Source organism: Peromyscus leucopus, chromosome 22 (genome assembly GCF_004664715.2).
Source record: "Peromyscus leucopus breed LL Stock chromosome 22, UCI_PerLeu_2.1, whole genome shotgun sequence".
Taxonomy (NCBI): domain Eukaryota; kingdom Metazoa; phylum Chordata; class Mammalia; order Rodentia; family Cricetidae; genus Peromyscus; species Peromyscus leucopus.
Window position 1 is genome coordinate 33,237,304 of NC_051081.1, and position 20,887 is coordinate 33,258,190.

The window sequence follows — 20,887 nt, forward strand, 5'->3', positions numbered from 1 at the left end:
TTCCTTCCTTCCTTCCTTCCTTCCTTCCTTCCTTCCTTCCTTCCTTCCTTCTTTCCTTCCTTCCTTTCTTTCAGTGCTACTGGACTGTTGACACTTCTCACACACCCTCCTCTTCCTCACTATCCCCAGAGCCTCAACCCAGCAGCTTCTCCTCCCTCTCCCATCACAACCGAGGTGTTCCGGGCTCATCACTTTATGTAGATGGATCTGATTTGCTGGCTCTCCATTAGTCAACATCCCATCCCATCATCCCTTTGGACCTTAGTTTTCCCATCTACAGAGTGAGGAAATTGAATGCTGAGTCTTTAAAAAGTCTCGTGGACTGTGAGCTTCTATCCTCTATGCGTTGCTTTGGCGGTATTCAGCATGACCACGGGCAAGTGGAATTGTAGGTGTGATGTAAGAGAACCAGGCTGGAGGGAGCCTGGAGCGGAAGCCGCACAGCACATGTTCTTCATGGCCACATGGTCCTCATCAGCTGGACACTGACTCCTTTAGTGTCCCCAAGCACAGCTGACCCCTCTTCCAGCTCTTAAGTACATCTCTTTGCTGTATTTTTATGGCTTCCCTCTTTGCTATATCTTTATGGCTGGTACCAGTAATGAACTGTTCCGCTTACAATAAGGCTTTCAACCCTGGTGTCTCACTTGATCTTCCCTTGGCCATTACTTCTCCAGTTGAGCAGTGAGGATGGGAATGCAGAACCCACAGGAAGGGGCACACCTAGAACCAGAACCGAGATGTGGCTTGTCTGTAACACCACACTTCATGCATTCAGGAGAGCCAGACAGAAGAGGCCGGGATGCTGCCAGAGCAGTGGACTCCCTCTGGCCTAAATCTAACTGGTCTAGAATACCAAGACACAGCAGAAAATCTTGCATCTTCCAGCCCACATTCTGCTCTTCTTTTCACCCCCTCTCCCAATGAAGTGATGTTCTCTTCTTTGGCCCTTTGACCCACTAGGATCCTCTATCTAAGTAGCTGCCTCTCTCTATCCCAAGCCAAACCCCACTGAGCTAACCAAATGACATCTGCCCCCTGAACTTCCCCAGCCTGAGTTCAGCTCGTGACGTCCCAGCTGTAATTGTCGCCATAAATCAAGTCTCTCCATGTATGTGGTCGGATTTCTCCTGTTGAGAATCTGATTGTTTTTGTTAGCCCCTCAGGCGGGGCCACCTCAGGCTTAGATTGTGGCCAGGCTAGGATTTGGCTGCCTGTGGCTCTGTTCATGGTAGAAGCCAAGAAGGCCAGCTGCACAGGTGACCCCGGAGAGGCAGGAATACCTACAGCCAGCGCAGGTGCTGTGGCTAGAGGCCCTGGCACTGTCCCTGCCATTACAAGGTGATCCCGGTTGACTCATTCACTGACAGAGAGAGAGACAGAGAGAGCGAGTCTCTCCTCTAAGTTTCCACGCAGCTCTGCTTGGGTGTCACATCTCTTAGCTCCCACAAAAGAATATAAGAGCCCCAATGAGAAAATAGGATTTTTATCTGTCTTTAATAATTCCATCTGACATGCACCATTAAACAGTGTAGCCACACACATCTGCACAGTCCTTTTGTGTTCATGGGGAGTTTTCCTTTATGACTTCTATTTCATCAACTTCACCCAGGTCTTGTAGACCTCACATGGAATTCCCTGGTGTTATATAGCAAGATAGGTCTGATCTCAACAACACTGCAGGGTTGTCAGAATAAGGATTACTTATGCCCAGTTCTCAAGTAATAATAAGCAAGACATGGAAAGACCAAGCCAGTTGCCCAAGCCTTTGCCTGGAGATCAACAGCTCATCAGCCGTGCCAGCTAGAAATACTCTTGAGGATTATGAATTGCTCTCCAGGACTCCAGGGAAAAAATAAGTATGATGTAACTCAGTATTTCCCAACGCAGTTGGGGTGAAAAGCCATCATGTTCAAATATGCATAGGAACTACTGGGGTGTTTTGCTTGGTTTTGGTTTTGGTTTTGGTTTTGGTTTTTGGCCAAATATCCCCAGGGCAGGACTTCTCAGAAGCTTCCATTTTCCCTGGAGTGATATGAATCTCTGAGAGACAGAATCCTTCCTGTACTTCCTGCCACAAAAATCCCATCTTCAGGAAGCACCAGAACCAGCGCCAGAGCCAATGCTTACCAAGGAGATACCAGCATGGCAAGTTCACTTCGACCAAGTGTGAAGAAGCCTCTCAGGATGTGTCTATCTGGAAAACAATAACATTTACTCCGAGACAGGAGGACAGAGTGTCCAAAGTGACCTGCACAGGGGCTGGCACTTAGCAGGTCGCATATCAGCAGCCCCCTCTGGATTCTTGGTACTCCCCTGTTGCTGACTTTATTCTGGAGTAGGGCCAGGGGTGATGTCTAGAAACACGGTACCATGAAGAAGCTGAAAGAGTTTCCGACCGGTAAGCAAAGGCCATCAAGACCAGAGCCACAAGCAGCCCCCTCTGAAGGGCCAGCTGACTCAGACATTAAATTCCATGGGAGGATCTATTTCCCAGGGTCTCCGCGTCTGCCCATCTCCCATCCAGAACCAATGGTCCATTGAAACACCAAAGGATCACTAGTCTCTCTCTAGCTACAACTGCCTGCCGCCCTGAGGCCGTTCTCATCTGACATGTGGCATTAAACAGTGTAGCCACACACATCTGCACAGTTCTTTTCGTGTTCAGGGGGAGTTTTCCTTTATGACTTCTATTTCATCAACTTCACCCAGGTCTTATAGACCTCACACGGAATTCCCTGATGTTATATAGCAAGATAAGTCTGATCTCAACAACACTGCAGGATTGTCAGAATAAGGACTGCTTATGCCCAGTTTTCAGATAGGAATAAGCAAGACATGGAAAGACCAAGCCAGTTGCCCAAGCCTTTGCCTGAAGATCAACAGCTCATCAGCCACGCCAGCTAGAAATACTCTTGAGGATTACGAATTGCTCTCCAGGACTCTAGACAGCTCCCTCCACTCCGAGCAGGCAATGCTCCTAGCTCACCTCATCAAACCTCCCAGACAGGCAGGCCCCACGCTTCTTTGTAGCCATAGTGACAGGGACCCTGCTGATGCTGGTTCTCCTTAGGCAGCGTGGAGCCTTCCTGTAAGTCACAATGTGAACACTGCACAGAATTCTCTTAGTGTAGTACATCTTCTGTGCTGAGTCTGGAAACCGGTGTCTTAGACATCTCCATGATGATATGCCACCTCTTGGTCAACTGTTACCTGTCTTCCACATGCAAGATGCTTCCCAGGAGCTGAAATTATAATGAAAGAGGTCACTAGCCAAGGACAGGCTGCCCTTCTTTTTTTTTTTTTTTTTGTACAGAGAGTTTGAAACAGCCTAGGTGCAGAGTAGTTCTGCTTCCTGGATGTGAAGTTGATTGATGTCTAAACAAACTCCTCCCCTGAGTCACTGCCCCCTACCCTGAAAGATGCTGTGTCAATTGCCTTAGTATAATACACTCTGATGTCCCCACTGTGATTCATAATGGACTCTTAAGCCCATGTGGCCCCATGAATCTCAACCTGGAAGACATCAATCCCAAACAAGAAGTTTGAAATGACATTCCCTGGATGAGGCCACAAGCAGACAGAGGCCAGAACCCAGGCTGAAGCCCATTGTCAAGAACTCAAGCCAGACCAGGGTCAAGAACAAACAGGAAAGCTGCATGGCAGGCCCAGAATACCACTGTGTCTTGGTAATTAGAGCCCAGCAAGGCCCCGAGAAGATGGGCTGACTCTGCTGTGGAGATGGCAGCCCCATGGCCCATTTCAACAGTGGCTGTAAAACCTCTCTTTGTCAGGCACCAAGAGTTTGAGACATAGGCTCATTGGCTCTTCTGCGGGACTTCTGAAGAAGGGTCTCTTACTATTTCATTATACATGTGAATAACTAAGGCTGACAAAAGATAAACCACCTGCCAGAGCCTACAAAGAAATGGCCATGGAGCCCAGAGTGGGGTTCAGGAAGGCCTGTATTCAAGGCCACAGAGGAGTCCTGGTGGAATTCTTGTCCCTGTCACGGGGGAATCCTCGGGAAATGCTGCTCACATGAAAGTGTTGAGTTAAGGGTCTGTGCTGACAGAGGACATTATAAACAGTAGAAGGAGGGATCTCCAGTTCTACCTCCTTCCTCTACAAGGTCAGGAAAAGAACCCACGCTCTCACCAGATTGATATTCATGGTTTCACAGAACTGTTGCAAAGATAGAATTTCCTATGTGTCAGAGTGCTTCAGAAGCTATGACATGTGCCATGCAAGCCTTTGGTGCCGTGACTCCCCTATAAAGTGCCACTGCCCTGTCACAGTTCTGTGACTCATCGGGTAACTGAGATGGCCAAGCTGACTTTGTAAACTATTATCTCAGGGCCTCCACTTTTAAACTATAAACTGTATTACTGACATATGGCCACCTTGTAACCTTGCTTTCAACTGACCTGCTGGTCCAATTTGGTGCAGAGTCACCATGAGCTAAGGCCCGTGGGTGCCAAGAGGATGCCGAGCACAGCATATGAACAGAGTGCATTTATTATTACAGTAATTGTGGGAAGATGCCCTCTCTAGAGAGATGCCAGCATTTTACAGACACAGTTCATTCATTTTCATAAGCAGACCCAGATGGACCACCCTGAGGGACCATCTGGCTGGGTGGAGTGTGCCAAGTCAGCTTCTGAGAAATGGAAACATTTGGACTCCGTGGCATGGGGGCAGGATCTCTCACTTTGACTCTTCTCCAGCCTGGCTCTGAGACCATGTTTCCTCTGAAAAGGAAAGCAACTCTACCACCCTCAGACTTTCCTTTCTCCTTGGGGATCAGTCCATCAGCCCGCTTCAAGTCCACGGGGAAGGCTGTGAGGAAACATGACGTACCCCGGGGGCCATCCCTCAGAGCAAAATCCAGGCAGTAAAAGTTCTCAGGGTGCAAGGCCTGCACCGTCAGAATTTGCATACTTAGGAATGCAAATGATTGACTGGATTAGAAATTGTAGGCATTTAAGAAGCATGGCTTTGATGTACGTTGAAGTGTGGAAACCCAAATACGAGAGCAAAGAGTAGCCAGGGCTCACAGAAGGCAGAAGTGGAGGGCTACCCCTGTGGCGGCACACTTACTGAGGAGTCGTTAGTTCCAGACTAGAGCCTGAGAGGCTGCACAGACTCAAGTCACTCGCCTGTTACCTCCCCATCCTCCCACCTCTCTGCCCAAGTAGCCCATGCATCTTAGGAGAAGATGGGACCACGTATCAGATTCTCTTAAAAATCAATAAGCAATAAAGGAAATGAGTTTCCCAAATGCTTTGTTCAAAGGTCTCAGGTTTGGATCTAAATCTCCATTCTTCCCTCTAAGTACAGTATCCAGGTTTCAGCTTCAGGCTGACCCCACAAGTGGCTCAGAACATCAGCCCCATTGCTTTCTCCCCACTCACACCCTACCCTAGGCAAACCAAGCGGTTCCCTTAGGTGGTCTCCCCAATTGCTCCTAGAATGCCCCTACCCCCTCATTGCTGAGCAAGGAGATCTGTTCTTGATGGATAGCTCCAGGCAAGTTAATAATTACAGTGTGGTTAGAGGCAAGCCGCTGAGTTCAGTCTAGTCCAGCACCCCTCGGCATCATGATGTACCTGATTTGAGAACCTCGGGATCAGAGACCAAGCTGGGTCTCATTTTTCCCTGTAGCCCTATGCAGCATGGAGAAGAACGCTGTCACTTTGAATTGGGACTTCCTCAGAGTGACATCAGTAGAGCCTGGATGGAGGAATACAATTGTTACCAAGCTGTGGGTGGGAAGGATGTGGAGTGATTCATAGTGCTGGTCAACGTGAACAGGGATCAATCATATCCAGATCGGAGCTTGAGATGGAAGATGGGGGAGGTAAATAGGAACTACCAGGAAAGTAGCAGTACTGGTGGGACAGGCTGTGAGGGAGGTGAAAAGAATGGCCAGTCAGAACCCTGAAGTCTGGTGGTCCATGGGGTCTGGATCTTACTATTACCCATGCTGTGCCGAGTACTGGAGATTTGTGTCATCACGCTCATTGTCACTGCACTGTGATAGTCCAGGGACCTCAACCCAGGGAATTCTGGACATTCTGGTGGGGGGGGGGGTTTCTTCAAAACTCAGTGAGCTGTGGAGGATCCCCTCCATGTCTCTGATGACAAGTCTAAGGACAGCTATTTTCAAGTGGAGTATGGAGAGTGTGTATGTGTGTGTGAACCTGTAACTTGGCTGCGAGCATCACAGGTCCCACCTTCCCCAAGTTATCAACCCATCAGAAGGCAGAAGATGGGTGACTGTCAATCATGCTAAGGAAATTAGCAGACCAAAGAGAAAACTTGTAGAACTCCACTTATGCAGAGCTGCAGAACCTGAGTCCATTGCTTTAAGGATTCAGAAGGGGAAGGGGTGGGCACATCTGGCTGGGACTTACACTGCTGGTCAGAATCTTTTCCACCCAGGGATCAAACAAATTCTAAGCATAGAGATACTACAAGAAATTAAGGATGTGGGCATGGCCCCTCATCTTAAACAGAGTCAAAGACTCCACCCTTAGAATGTTCTAGAAAGAGCGTTGGACTGGCAGTGTGGACACGGATCCTACTTCCCACTGTCCTTCATCACAAATCTGACCTTGGGCTGGGCTTCCTTCTCTGTGAAATGACCTTGGCAGTTCCATGCTTCAGAGTTATTGTCAGGATTAAATGAAAGCATTTGTGTTGTTGAACCTCGGATTCTGGAGAGCGCTGTACAAATGAAGATCTTTATTATCCCAAGTCGTTGCTTCTCAAGGAAGACAAGTGAGGTCAGGCGAGCAGATGAAGACCATCAGGGCAAGAAATTAGGAGTGAAATGGTCCCACTGATCGGAACAAAGAGCCAGGAGTCATATTGCCTAGTGAGTGACCAGCTCTTGGGGACGGCCTGTGGAGGTCAATCGTCCTATTGTTTCTTCCCAGTTCAGAGCTCTGACAGATGGGCACAGAAATTGCTTCCTGGTTCACCCAGTGAAAGGAATGCTGTGGACAGTTGACAGTTTACCCCTGAGCCCGTAAATCGAAACTCACCCACACTGCACTGTGCCTGGAACACATTAAATCTGGCATAAGACAGGGTAGAAAACATACTGGTGTTTAGTTTGATTTGTTAATTTAGCTGTCAATGGAAATCAGATGTGGAGGTCCACTGTGGTATGAAGTAGCAATTTGTGGCTGTCAGAAGTACCCATCTATGCCGTGATTTAGAGCGCTCACTCGTCCCTGCTCTGTGATTGTTCAGGGATGTGTGGTGGCTCTGATAAGTGCTAACCACACAGTGGACCCACCCCCAGGTGAGATCCACCCTTCGGGTGACCTCACTCACACCAACCTTGGTTCTGCAGGATGCTCTCAGCAGTGGATCAGAGGTATGAATAGGGTGTCAATTTGTAGAAGACTCCACCCAAACGATGCCTTCCCTCATGACTTTCTTCTGAAGTCCTCATCCTGTCTGCCCATTGGGTAGATAGCGAGAAACTGGACCCAAAAGGGCTTTGAAGACTTCTGTAAATAACAACATGGAGTGAGAGCCTGATGTCTTTAGAATGTAAACTTCCGTCTAGGAAAAGAGACGGGAGACAAATCAGCTTTCCCCCTGCCTTTTGAGTAGTCTAACTTCACTTTTTCAGGTTACAAAAAGTTGTAATTCTCGTTATAGAGCCCATAAATCCGGAAAGGATAAGAAGGAAAATTCGACACATTCATCAGCCCCTAGCTTAGCCGTCACTGGGCTTAACAATTTAATATATTCTTTCCAGTTTTTCATGGTATATAAAAATGGGTTTTGACATGCTTTTCTGACAGTCTTGCATATGGGAATGTTGGTTTTTCACTTAGTGTCTGTTTTGCTTTGGATTTAGGTTTATTTTTCCGTGAATGGGTCGCGAATTTTTCTCCGTGTGTTTGATACAGATGTGCCGGCTCTAATGACCACCTCACTATCATTGGCCTTCTTGAGACTTTGTTTTTATTTCCTTGGTACTCTGATCCATGATGAGTAACTTTGGGTCCAAATATCTGTATCATTCTGTTTCCTCAAAGGTCACCTCCTAGCTGCTGAACTCTGACATCTAACAGTCTGAATAAGTTTGCAAAGTTCTTCAAATGTGTTCCCGGCCTTCGTTAGAAAAGCTATGTGGCTTCACATTCTCACCAGCAGCACAGATGGCCCCCAGCTAATAACGCTTCATGACTGTTCAGCCCTACAAATGTGCAAAAATGAGATGGCATTCAGTGGGAACCATACTTTGTATTTTGGATTTTGTCCTTTTTGTGGGTTACTGGTCCATGGTATGATATTCTCTTGTGGGGCTGGCCAGTAAGCCATAGCTCCCAGTCAGCCACACCAACCATGGAGAACCCCCAGTACCCAGTGCACCGTGCTGGAATCTGTAGTGTTCAGTAGGTTGGGTACATCCGATGCAGTGTTGACAACATTGTCTCAGTCACTGTTCTATTGTTGTGAAGAGATACTATGACCAAGGCAATTCTTATAAAAAAAAAGAGAGCATTTAATTGTGGACTCGCTTACAGTCTCAGATGTCTAGTCCATTGTCATCATGGCGGGGAGCATGGCAGCAGGCAGGCGTGGTGCTGGGGAAGGAGCTGAAAGCTACATCCTGATGCACATGCAGAGAGCAACACTGGGCCGGGTGTGAGCATCTGAAACCTTAAAGCCCCACCCTCAGTGGTACACTTCCTCCAACAAAGCCACACCTCCTAATCCTTCTCAAATAGTGTCGCTCCCTGCTAACTAAGCATTCAAATATATGAGCCTTCGGGGACTGTTCTTATTCAAACCACCACAGACATGTTCAATTCCTGGTGGGTTTATCAGGACATACCCCCATCATACATTGCAGCACATACATACATAGATGCATATGTATATACATACATGCATGCAGTCATACTTCACACAAGCATTTGTGCATGCATCTGCATACACACATGCACTCATTCATACATACATACATAATACATGCACACATGGCTAGACATGCTGTTTTGTTGCTTTTATAGAGGTAGGTGAAGTGTTGCCAATGGTACATGTGTGAACACTCAAAGCTTCTTATCAGTGTCCAGTGTCAGAAATCAGATTTACTATGGGCACTTTAAACCTTATAATTGATATTTTTCCCTTTTTGTTCTGGCCACTAGAAAGCACAAAGCATACATATTCTAGTTATTGTGTAGAAATCTTAGGACTGTAATATCATTCTTCTCTCACCCTGATTTACTTATTCCCGGGGTTACACCATAAGTAGTGATTGCAGGTCCCCTTTGGGGTTGCTTGTTTGTGGTTTTGGTTTTTGGTTTTAGATGGAAATTCACTATGCAACTCAGGCTGGTCTTCAACTTACTATGTAGTTCAGATTGGCCTCAAATTCACAATGGCCTGTCTTCTTCAGCCTTCCAAGAGATAGAACTATAGATATATGCCACCACACTCAACTCCTCAAATCTTTTTTTTATAAGATACAGAAATAATTAAGTTTTTACCTCCAAAACCTTGAGCTTTCACATTGTCATTGAAGAGAAGTAGCCTTGTCAACATGACCAAAGAAATCTATGACATCTGAAGGAAGCCCACTCACTATAAGGATGCAGCGATGCCCACGCCTCCTGCCCTCCCTGGTTATTCTGACAGGTGGCTTTCATATCCAGTTCCTCTCTATGACAAGTCATAGAGGTCTCCAATCCCAGACTGTGCACTGAACTCGTCCACTACCCACCCAGCCTACCCTCCCATCCCTCCCATCGGGTGGCAGGAGGCCTTCGGGCTTCAACATGACCAAGGCAGGGGATAGGATGCTTGGCTGAGATGCCCTGAGTCCAGCTCTGTTCCCAAGCATCTGCTCAAGAGGACTTGCTTTGCAAAACTGACTTTTTTTTTTTTAAGAAATGGTTCCATTTAGCCCAGGCTAGCCTCAAACTCACTATGTATCTGGCTACAACCTTTAAATCGTGCTCCTCCTGCCTGTACCTCCTGAGAGCTAAGACTATAGGCATGTGGCACCATACCTAGCTGATACAGTACTGGGGATCGAACCTCAGACTTTGTGCATGCTAGGCACAGGCTGTACCAACTGAACTACATCCCTAGCCCAGAGCAATCTACTTTTGACCTAAGGCATCCCGGGATAGCAGATCACGCCCTGAAAATGTCTTAGATGGTTCCCTGGTCATCAACCCTGGTAGAACTTATCCTTGACCTGAGATCTACAAAAGGCAGGGAGGCTGTTTCAGGCAGCTCTTGGCAATGGCTGAGGGAGGCTCTGCTGCTGCTTGTTCCGGATCAGAATACAAAAATCACATGACATCTGTGACCTGAGCCGGCCCTCTCTGGCGCCTGCTGACTCCCCTCTGGTGTCCCAAGTGCAGTAACAGAGAGCCACAAGGGGCAAACCAGCACAGATGCAGCCTTCTCTGAAAGCTGGGGCCCACCGTCACCAACAAGATGCAGGTGTGTGCTCCAGGGCATCCAGGCAGGTATTTGGCTGCTACAAAGTTAGGTCATGAAGTAATTCTGGTTTTGTGTTTTGGTAGAGGACTCTCTATCCTGTTCTCCACTGCACTTGGGTTTTACAGTCCTATCAATAATGCATATAGATTTCGTTTGCTCACTAACCCCAGCCATTTTCCATTACGTTGACAGTTCCCATCCTACATCAGTGATCTTTTTGCACATTTCTTCTATGTCCCTGAAGGCATCAAGTGACCAATGCATACATAGTAGGCACTCATGGACTATTTCTTCATCGCCGCCATCATCATTATCCCCTCCTCCCTGTCTATCACCCCTCCTCTTCTTCATAACGTTTCTCCCTGTTTTGTACTTCTAGGGTTCAACTCTAACCTATGACTCTTGTAAAGCATGTTTACAAACTAAAACATGCGAGGAAATTCTGGACTTCTAACCAATGTAGACCACCTTGCCTCCTTGCAGGAGGCTCAACCCCTTTTTCCCACACTCTGGACTGTGTAAATCAAACTAAAGAGAACCAAAGTTCCTCTCCTGTCCTCTGAGAAGCCCTTGTGCCACAAGGCTGGAAGGATGACCTCTCTACTCCCCACTGCTAGACCAGGGGCCACCGGCATGTTTTGTGTCTGGAAGGAGCTCTTTCTGGCTGCCTCCCAGACCCTTGATGCTTTACTATAAATTAGTCATCTGCTTCACTCTGTGTGCGACGCGGCACACAACAGCTTGCCTGCTGCCGCCTTATCAGTCCCCCAGATCTACAAGGTGTAAGTGTGCAGCTGTCTTCCTGCGGGGAGTTAATAGTTCCAAGTACGGTCTTTTTAAAGGTTGCACACAGTGCAAGGCACCTCTGCTTGGTCTGCATTCCATATAGACAAACCCCAGCTTCCCCACACATAGTCACGGGAATTGGGGTGCCGTCGAAGTCTTCATCCGCAAAATGCCTTTCCCCTGAACTATCTGCTCTAAACTGTGAACGAGGCACAAATTCCTTCCGAGCCTGTAGCACAAAGTATTTCTTAAAAACAGCGGTGTCCACTTACGCTTTCAACAAACATTTATCACACTTCCACAGTCTATCAGACAGTAGTCTAGGCTCTGGGTATTCAGTACCGGAAATCCAGTAAGGACTCTCTCCATCCCTTGAATGCTAACTGGAGAGAAAGACCTAAACCAAGCTAATAAAGAAAGAGGATATTGCCTGAAACAGGCAGCAAGGAGGAGCAGCATAGAGAAGAGTGAAAAGTGAGTCTAATGTGGGATAAGGCAAAGGTTTGAGATAAAAAAAAAATCTCAGGGAAAGCTCCTACCTGGAAGTTAACAGGTCTTGGGAGAGACGAGGGAGCAGGATCTCTGGTCGCCGTGAATTTGTTGTATGAATCTCAGGTGGCTTGTACTACAAATAAAATGCAGCCATTCACTGCCAACGAGGTGGTTTCCAAAGCGCTTGTTCATAATCGTCTCATTTGACCCTGTTACTATTTAATCCAGAATGTTCCCCCACAGGTGCAGACTTTGGGCGCTCAGCTGGTGGCTCTTTGGGGAAACTATAGAGCATGTAGCTTAGCTAGCAGAGGAAGCTGAGTGGCCTTGAAGGCCATCTCCATTTCCAGTTACAAGCTGAGTTCCCTGATCCCTGGCCCACGCGGTATGAGGGACCGCTGCCTCAGTCTCCCAATGTTCCACACGTGGCCTCCAGTTCCTATACAATCCATCCACGAGGGAATGTACCCTCAGAATCTCTGGGCCAAAATCAGTGCCTTCTCCCTGAGGCTGATAGGTGTTTTGTCACAGTAATGAGAAAAGAAACTAGTACATCCTGCCCCACAACAACCTCTGATAGTGATGAAATTTTTGTGTGGCTGAGTGGGGGGAGGGGAACCAACATCCGTGAAATCTAGTATTCCAATCCCTCTTTTACTCACTGTGCCTGGGCTTCATCTTAGTAGCTATGGATTCTCTAAAAACATTCTCGTTGGACTGTTCTAGAATCCTGTTCTAGAATCCCATAGCCTCACGCTCTAGCCTACCCCTTTCAAGGACTCACGAAAACTACCAGCTTGCTTGCCTGGGTCTCTCTTTCACCAGTCTGGTTAGCTTTTTATTTGTTTGGGTTTTTGTTGTTGTTCGTTTGTTGTTGTTTTGTTATTGTTTTGTTGTCACTGGTTGTTTTGAGACAGTGTTGTTAGATAGCTCAAGCTGTTTCAAGCACATGGTCCCCCTGCCTCTGACTCCTAAGTTCTGGGATTACAACTATTCACCACCTTGAGGGCTTTCTACTCTTAGCCTGTCATATGCATGCTCTGTGACAGTCTACTGGCTGGAAGTCCACCGTCCACTCTGTGTATGCCTGTGCCTGCTACAATGGCCTTTCCTACTCTGGTTCATCTAGAAAGTTGGTTAAGATCTTGGGCTTCCCAGTGAGGCAGACATAAAACCCTAAAACTGCCAATTTGCTGTGACCTTGAAAATGACCTCACAAATCCTTCTTTGGAGGCCAGTTTTCACCTCAGTAAAAGCAGATAATAACCGGATACTGTAGAGTGTACATCTGTAATCCTAGCCCTCCGGAGATGGGGACAGTGGAATTGTGGGCTTTAATAGCAAGACCTTGTCGAAAAGTAATAAAAATAAAACGACAGGAGATAAATATTTCATATATTTTCTATAAGGTCTAAATAAAATTAGTTAGGTACAGATATAGATGATATAGGTAGATAAAGGTAGGGAGGTACAGATATAGATAGATAGAGGTAGAGAGAGCACTTTTCATATGGATCTAGAACATTATATGTGCACTCAGCACTTGGTGAGGGTGTGGCTATGGTTAGCATGACTGGTCAACATCCAATGATCAACATCCAATGGCCTTCCTATCCTTCAGCCAGCAGCCACCCCTTCTGCCATGGCTAACATAGATGGAGCCATTGGAGGTGTGATAACCTTCCTTCTAGCTTCAAGAGGGCTGAGTCCATCCATTTCCTAACTGGAGGTGCCCGGGGACCGCCACCCATGGCCAGGTGCTACTGTCTTTATTCCTTCGTCTGAATGATCCCTCTCCCATCCCAAGCAGGCTTCTCTACTACATAGTCTGAAACCCGGTCCCTGCAGCGATCTCACTTGTAGCTATAATTTATTTGTGATTAGTATCAATTCTCCAAAGTCCAACTTTGGAATTGCTCATTGTTTACCAAGCAAACAAGAGAAGAAAATGACGTATTTTATGGGGCGCTGGGGCGCAGAAGAGTTAAATATCACCACGTTTCAGGGAGATTAATGGTGAAGTGTTCACTGAGGTCATTTATAATATTAAAAATAAAATTATCGGTGTGTCTTTTCAGAAAAAGCAATGAAGATAAATGTCAACTAGGGAAAGCTCGGGGAAAAAAAAGACTATGTAACAAAATGAAGGGGCTATTGGAGGCTGCGAAGGAATAAGACATTTTTAATTTCTTCAGAGAGCTCAGCCGTGGAAAATGAAGCCCGTTCTGCCTTCTGATGGCCTTCAGGAATGTCTGTGGGTCTCAGGAAAGTCACAGGGAGAAGGGATTTGAAACAGGGCCTCGGGGGGCCTTCCTTGTCAGCTGGCATCACTGTCTTCAGCCTAATACCATCCTCTCTCATGCTGCCATCTTCCTCACCCCCACCTCCAAGCACCAGTCCTGTCGAGGGCACCTCCAGCATGTCACTCATGTCCACCCATGCCTCTTCAGCTCTCTCATCATCAACCTCACCCGAGCCGTCTTCATGACTTGCGTGGCCAGGCACCGAGGCAGCTGCCCAGCTGGCTTTTCACACTTCCATTCACTCTCCGGCTCAATCTCTCCAAATCAGTCAGAATGAACTTTATTAAGACTTCCCAGCTGGCCTGGCGAGATGGCTCAGCAGTTAAGAACACTCGCTGCTCTTGTAGAGGACGCAGGTCTGTTTCCCAACATCCACATCTCTGGTGCCAGGGGATCCAACGCCCTCTTCTGGCCTCTACAAACCTGGGTGCACATGGTGCATATACAGACAGACAGACAGACAGACAGACCACACACACACACACACACACACACACACACACACACACACACACAAATGAAAATTAATTACAATTTTTAAAATGACTTCCCGAAGTTCTTGATTTTGAAGTCTGCTGTTTAAACTTCTTACATAAAATTCACACCCCTATATCCCCAGTTTTCAGGTTCCTGTCTCACTATGCCTCTCTCTTCTCCTACACACAGCTCTGGTGACCCTCTGTGACCATTCTGGACCGTAATGGCATTTTCTCTGTTTCTAGATCGTGACATCCTTTCTACCCTGGCTCCTCGACAGCCATTTTCCTTGGCTGGTCCTCTCTCGCCATTCAATACCAGCTCCCATATCCCCATGCCACAGTCTCAAACTAGGTCTCTAAGTCTCTCCTCACTGCTCTCACCCAGTTCCAGGCTTATGGAAAAATTCTAAAAACTGTCCTCTAGGAAACCAAGCACTGAACTGGATGGCAAGGAGAGAGAAGAATGAGAACAGAACTTTCCCTTGGGTGTAACTCAAAGGAATGAGAAACTCCCAACAAGAGTCAAGGAAACCCCTCCTTATGGCATTCTTCTGCCTGAACTTGCTGATCTAGCTTACCCTCCCTTGACACCAAATCACTAGTACTTAGGACATGTCAGGCACTCTCCAGGAGGTACTGTGGGTAAGCCAAACCCTCCCACCTAGAAGGAGAAACATGCCTAGATGGAGACACGTTCTTCAGGGAGAAGAATGAGCAAGGGGATGGAGCAAGTGGCATCTGAGGTGGGAATAATTGTTCACACTGAGCAGTTCTAGACAGTCAAAACAGGTCACAGAACCACGATAAGAAGCCACTAATCTTGATACCCAGTCAGACTCAAAGAGACACGTGGAAGTGGAGCCTGGAATTCCGGGTACATGTAGCAGAGACTGTGGCGAGATTGGGCCTTGAAGAAGCGGGCTTCAGAAAGCGAAATCTGACTCTGAGGTGACTCCAGAGGCAGATAGAGCTGAGAATTCATCATCGCGAGTGTGATTTTTTTCATAACTATTATTTGTGCTGGAAATTACCTTGGGTTTGTTCCCATCATTACTTTTGCTCTAAGGACCCAGCTCTGTTGAGCCTCAACTCTACCATGTGATGTGAAGGATGCCCAAAGCTTCCTCCAGTCCCTGAGAACTGGTCCTGCCCAACCAACCACACTTGATGACTAATTCTCTAAACTCCATGCATCTACAGTTAGCTCAGAATAAGAACCCACACTGTTTTATTTATTGGTCTATAGACATATGACCTTCACAGAAACCTGTACATTAGACTTTCCTGAGGGAAACCTGTGAGTTGAGTTTGTATTCATCCCACTAACTAGAAGAGGTCTGGAACCTGAAAATCATTTCCTCTGCTCCTTAAGGGATCTTACCAACACAAACTAAACAGAATTAAGTCTTGGGCCTGCTAGAGTCCTTACAGGAATGTAGTCTGGGTTCTAAAGAAACTCCTGGACATGGAGGAACTCAACACAGTGAGAGCAGGGGTCAATGGGTGGTAGTCAGGGCTTAGGCTTGCCCTAAGAGGAGGAGAAACTAGAGAATCATTTATCCAATGTGAGAAGGCCTCTGATTTGGGTGCACCCAAAGTCTTGTGGAACATGCTAGTCCATGGCCTCTCCCAGACATCCTTCTTCTGACTGCCTTCAGTGAACCCCAAAAGAAGCTCCATCACTGTGTGATTGTAAGTGATTCTAAGGTCTACAGGAACAATAGCCCTCGTCCCTGGAGTTGCCTGGCTTGAGAGAGTGTTAGAGCTGGGAAGCTCCAACCAAGATCCAAAGGACTTATCTGTGGTCTCAGAGACCTGGAGACACTGGGAGGCTTCCGTCTAGCTCTCCTACTCTGTAGAAGAGTGCTTTCTCTCCCAGCCCACAGGCAGCCACCTGTGACTGGGCCTCTCCTTTAGCGTAGGAACCAAGATGCCAGGTCCTTAATGAGGTTGTCCACACTAGAATTTATGAGGCTCAAAGCCTTCAGAAGGACTGGTTTCTGCCAACCTTAATTTACACAGTTCACAAGCTTTCCAACACCCCCCATTAAAGTCAGCAAGGTAGCTGTGCCTGTTGGCCTGTACACATGATTTGACTCCATCCTCATCATGTCACCATTCATTTTCATGTCTCTTGGCTTGTTTAGCCCTAAGCACCTGGCTCTCCTGTCCCTGGGAAATATTTAGTTTCTACCAGGCAGGTAGGAGCCAAGCCCAGCCCTGGACTCCAGCTCTAGCCCAGGCCTTCTCGCAAATCCTCTATATTAAAAGCTCGTCCACACATCATCTCCAATGTGATTTAAGAGCAAGACCCCCTTCTCACCCAAGCAGCTCTCAGTCCCCACCCCTGTAATGGGTGCCATCAGTTCGGCAAGAGCGAGCCGCTAGGAGATGGCCAGAAAACTGAGACACGTGTGCCTTTTTGAAATGCCACATAAATCCCCTTAATTAAAAATTAATTAAGAGCCCTAAAATTTGACACTCATTTAAAAAAGAAATTTGAGTTAGAGAGTTGTGTAGATTTCATAGCATCTGATCTCTAGGACACAAGTGAAGGAGGGGGAGTGTGTGTGTGTGTGTGTGTGTGTGTGTGTGTGTGTGTGTGTGTGTGTCTGTGCGCGCGTGCGCGCGCGCGCTTCTGTTTCAAATGCAGTCAGGGGAGGATTCATTCCCATCGAGTGAACCCAATAAGTCACCCACAGTGTAGAACAGCGATTCACGGAACTTGACCTGGACCACACGTGTTGCTGATGCAAATCTAAACTAATTTCTGCAGCATCCACTGAGAAGATAAATAGACAAACAAATGTGCCATGCTGTTTCAGAAGAGATGTTCCAAGATGCAAATGATGGATGGCTGGGACAGGAAATGCCAATGTGAGGCCATCTTGCTGGGTGAGCAGCTTAGCAGAAGGCTTCAAGGGAGAGCCATCGACAATGGTGGGCATTAATCAAGTTGGCACTAATGATAGCAAATCCATCTCATCAACATGTAGCCATCAGCGCCATTGCTTAGAACCCAGTCAGGAGATCGTGGACACAAAGAGGCTTTGAGAGAAGACCTGAGGTCAACACTCTAGAGTTCTAGAGGACAGTGGTAGCGTAGAGACAAAGGACCTATCCAAGATTCACAGATATTAACCTTCAGATTCCTCCGGGCCTCCAAGGTCATGCCACTCAACTGTGTGCCCCTGGAAACATCCAGGGGTCTTTGAGCAGTGCCAGTGCCAAGGACATCTCCTCCAGAGATACTGATGGCATTGGCCCTGGTGACGCATGAACACCAATGCTATTTTGTACCTGCCTGACAACTGACTCCTGTGGACATCAGGGCATTGCTTATGGCAGATGATCTGTCATGAGTCATAGGACAAGATGTTACTGAAGGACCATCTGGCCAAGTTCTGGGTCCTTATCTTTGGGCTACTAGCTGTGAATCTCAGGCAAAACACCCCAGTAAGCAACTAGCCACATGTTTTACTGTTTAAAAAGCAACAAGCATTGCCCGGGCTCTAAAATCCCTGGTTCTTCTGATTAATCAAGTGGGGATAATCACTGTCCGACCAGGTTTTTATGAGCTTCAGACAAAGCAGGCTCAAGGAAGCACATGGCAGGCTATTAAAACGCTCCGCAAAACTAAGGAGTGGCGGGGATTTAATAGATCCAGTGACTCACATTGTTGGTCTGGGGGGAAGTGCTGTTTCCAGGGCTAATAAGTAAGTTTCCATAGTGATGACCATTATTAATGAAAGATCCCTGAACACCAGTCCTCCCACAAGTGATCTGGGGAACCTGGGGTGCTGCAGTCATACTTGGAAACGACCAGCCCCCATGATAAACCTGCAGAGAATAGGCCACTCTCCCGTGCCCAAGCCTTTCCCCTTCCCCATTTCTCTGGAGACAGGCTACAACCACTCAGCGTCTCAGGGTAGCCTGCTCCTAGGGTAGAACAATGCTTGTCCAACCACAGAGAAGATGCTGTTAGGAATCGTGGGCTCTTGTTTGAAACCATTCACCAAGGGTATTTTCCTCCTAGGAATTTATGGCCCCCATAAAAAAAGAACTTAAGGAAACAGAGCACTTGTTTTCGGTTCTGCCTCATTAGTTCTGAGTTGGGGCTGGCAGGAGAGATCAGAGTACCAGGAGCCCATCTAATTGAGTCTCTGGTAAGCATAAAGCTTGCTCTATCCAGAGGAAACTCTACCAAGGAACCTGGGTGCCTCCAGGAGAGGAGGGGAGGTACCAGAGGAAGCGGAGATGAAAGAGCCAGCTTCTTTGAGTTACTGCTGAGCCTGAACCCAGAAAGAGGTTCCAGGAATGAAATTCCATAGATCCCAGGCATCCAGAGAGTGAAATCGGCACTCTCCTCCACTCCTACACCCCTCTTTGTCAAGGCTTGTGGGTAAAGGGCAAGCTTGCCAACTTCCTGCCCTTCTATGCTCACTATCAGTATTGGGCACATCCATCACTTGGATGACCCCTTAGACAGACAGCACAAAAGAGAGAGAACATAGCTGGGTGGCGGTGGCACACGCCTTTAATCCCAGCACTCCGGGAGGCAGAGCCAGGTGGTGGATCTCTGTGAGTTCGAGGCCAACCTGGTCCTCAGAGAACTACACAGAGAAACCCTGTCTCAAAAAAGCAAAGGGGGGGGGGGCATGGTATTGGGAGGGGAAGGACACACAATGTGGAAAGGCACAGATTTTCCCCAATCCCTCAGCAAACCAGTGACCCACTGTGGAACTCTGTATTCTCAACAGTAAATCAAATTTAATAGCACCTTCCTCCACTGATACACTGGGGACCAGTTCAATCCCCAGTCACCATAGGGATGGAGAGGACCGTATTACCAGGCACTGTTGCAGATGCATAAGACTCCATACCTCCCTTCAAGTCAGAAGCGGTTTGCTGAAGAAGACAAACAGCTAGTGATACTATGAGGCAGAACCTCCACCATGCCGCATGCAAGAAGCAATGTGTTGAGAGGCCCAAGCAAAAGGAATATTCGAGGAGAAAAAGGGGAAATCTATGAAAATGGGTGAGGAACAGGGTCACATACCCAGCTGTTGAGAGGTTAAGGCTGGTGGAAGATATCCCCAAGAACAGGCCAACCGCCGGACAACGAAGGGTGACCCACATGTGCCTATCAGTCCCACAGGAAACAAATTCTCTAAGCATCAGAGGAAGAGAGTAGAAGGGAGGGAGGGGAAGAAGAGAAAGAGGAAGGATGAGGAAGAGGAGGAGAAGAAACGATGAAGGAAATGTAGACACATCCACATTACCCTGGAGCTCTAGATACCCATATACCAAAATAGACTAGGAAAAGAATGAAAATGGATACTACATGTGTAAATGTAATGCATCCAAGCCTGGATTAGGTGATCTCACAAAAATCAGTCATCTTGGACGAAGGAGTGAGGTGGGTTGAGTACGTGCCTAACATGTCTGACACCGTGAGTTTGGTACCACCCCTGAAAATAATAAAAAACAAGAACTTAAAAGCTGAGAACACACGAAAACCTCCTTCTCCGAAAAATTCCAAGTAAACAAGCCTTTCGTTTAAAATACAAATTCTGATAATACTCGGGGTGGACCAGGATGTGGAATGAAGGGCGTGCCTGTATGAACACAGCTGGTGAAGAGTGTAAATTGGATTCACTTCTAGAAAGCAATTTGGCAACGTGTATCAAGAGCTTTTAAAATGTTTATACCTTTTGATTCAGTAATTCCACTTCTGGGAATCTATCCTATGAAAATAATCGGAAACGCAGGCAAAGGTTTATGCACAAAGATATTCTTCAAAGTGTTATTATAAACAGACTAGCAGCCCAATCGTTGAATAATGTTGAAATAAATGATGGCCGGTATCACACTGGATTGTAGCTATTAAAATGAATTCGTAGGGGAAATGTTTAAAGCCCTTGGAAAAGTTTGTGATGGCACCATCATTATTTTAGGACCTGTCCAGGTATCACAGGATGATAAGCACTTTGTAAATCACAGAAAGAACTCAAGATAAATTAGCCAAGCCATTTTACAAAAGGGGGAGAGAGCACCCCTGGGTGGTGGGGTTCTGTGGGTGCTCTGATGTTTGCTTTTACCGTGCTTTCAACTTTAGACAACAGACTTGCATTTTAAATAAATGAAAGGCAGAAGAAGCAATAAGATACATCGGATAGGAGAAACACTCCTGTGCCCTTAAAGACGCACAATGCGATGCACAATATGCATAAAACACGACATAGCTTTAAATATCCCACGACTTGAGGGAGGCTTTAAAATGTCCTTCAGTTTTCTTGTGTTGTCTGTGGCAGGCTGGAGGGAGAGCAATCTGTCCAATGA

The 20,887-nt window shown here is 47.0% G+C and overlaps 1 protein-coding gene and 1 long non-coding RNA gene across 2 annotated transcripts in view; one reads left to right on the forward strand and one right to left on the reverse strand.

Moving 5' to 3' along the window:
* LOC119086452 (ALK tyrosine kinase receptor-like) overlaps positions 1-20,887 on the forward strand; it is a 400,966-nt gene that overhangs the window by 363,868 nt on the left and 16,211 nt on the right. The window lies entirely within an intron of this gene.
* LOC119086463 lies at positions 1,471-13,136 on the reverse strand. The gene is made up of 6 exons (XR_005089743.1): positions 12,426-13,136; positions 11,811-11,896; positions 7,351-7,523; positions 5,610-5,733; positions 2,990-3,245; positions 1,471-2,197 (listed from the first exon to the last, which is right to left on the reverse strand). It is a non-coding gene; the product is annotated as an uncharacterized LOC119086463 (long non-coding RNA).